This window comes from Amaranthus tricolor, chromosome 14 (genome assembly GCF_026212465.1).
Source record: "Amaranthus tricolor cultivar Red isolate AtriRed21 chromosome 14, ASM2621246v1, whole genome shotgun sequence".
Classification (NCBI taxonomy): Eukaryota; Viridiplantae; Streptophyta; class Magnoliopsida; order Caryophyllales; family Amaranthaceae; genus Amaranthus; species Amaranthus tricolor.
In genome coordinates this window covers 19,083,669-19,085,235 of record NC_080060.1, presented here as the reverse complement: position 1 = coordinate 19,085,235, position 1,567 = coordinate 19,083,669, and positions in this window count along the sequence as shown.

Here is a 1,567-nt window from a genome sequence, read left to right as displayed (position 1 = left end):
TATATGTATATGTATTCGGGTAGCAGCTGATCTGCCTTGTTAAAGGTGCCGACCCGGAAACGTTAGTTGTTTTCCGTTGTTTTGTGCACCGTTGCGTTAAAAACTCGTTAAACGCTTAAAATAATTAAAAATAGTAAATGGATGTTAGAAGTTATGAAAATTGGTACCCAAGGTAATTGACGCGTTCTGAACGCAATGGCGAAGTCAGATTTTTCGTTTGAATTTTCTAATCTTTCCGAAATGGCCCTTAAAGTTTCTGGTCAGAATGTGAAATTTGGAACCTTTGGGAATTGGATGTAAACAATTAAAAATTATCTAGTCTTAGTGATATTTTGGCGTATAGAGTGGATTAAATGTGTAAACACGTTCTAATACGTGATCGTTTTGTGTGTGTGTTATTTATGACCTCGATTCATAAGAGGGCGAAATTTCTGTCGTGCTTGAATTTTGTTGTTGCAGCGCTTAAAGGTACACACTTAGACCATACTGTTTATGTGGTTGTGCAAGTAGTGTTGTTTCATTTCTAATCGAGGCTTTGTAAATCACATAAGGATTAGACACTTCAAATAATTTGAAGGAAATTAATTGGAAATTGAGAATTTGTGTGATTGTCACCCAAAAAGGTTGACGTTTGGTTATGTTACCCAAAGGGGTTAAAAGTTTGGTTTGGATTATTACAATTATTGTTTCCATGGCAATTTTGGATCATTATGGTCACCATGGGGGTATGCATACTTTAGCCTTTGACGACCCGAACAGGACGGGCAACGTCTTAGGTCGGTGGTTGCCTTGGGATTAGCTCTCCCAAGTGTATTCCTCCAAAATATTTGAATTTATACTTGAACGACCCGAACAGGACGGGCAACGTTACAAGTTGGAATTATCTAATGATGAATGGTTTATACTTGAACGACCCGAACAGGACGGGCAACGTTACAAGTTGGGTTTTATTAATAATAAATGTATTAGAGCCTATGCATGCTAGGATGAACATTTTGCTTGTTTTCAACCTGATTGATAATTGTATGATGTCTCTGACGTGTATTGGTTTGTTTCTTTGGAACCTACTATGTGTTGTCTTACGACGACTAGTAGGTTGATTGCAGGTGGGGCCTAGAGTGAGATCTTGGTTTAGAACCCGTAGTTATCAAGACTATGCTTTTATCTTTTGAATTAGATTATGAGTAGAAAGAAATTATGTATTTAAGAACCAAGCGATTGTGTAGTTTTCTTTTCGCTTCCGCTATTTTCAATTAGTTGGTTTAGAGGCCTTTAGGCTCTCGAGTTGTATGTAACAGACTTCCGCTGACTTGTTTTTTTATTTCTTTACGCTTGAGTCTGTTTTCTGTCTTAGTTATATTTCTATATCGATGGAACGCTGTCGATCCAAGTAGAGGTGGTTCTTTAGTGTCCGCTATGTGAACCGGGATCATGTTTTCATATGATTTTCCGGGTCACTTGAACCGGGCCGTTACAGTGTGTCTACCGTTCAAGCTACATTAGATTTGAAGTTATGGCATCGTCAGCTCGAACACCCCTCGGAAAAAGTGGTTAAATTAATACCTCC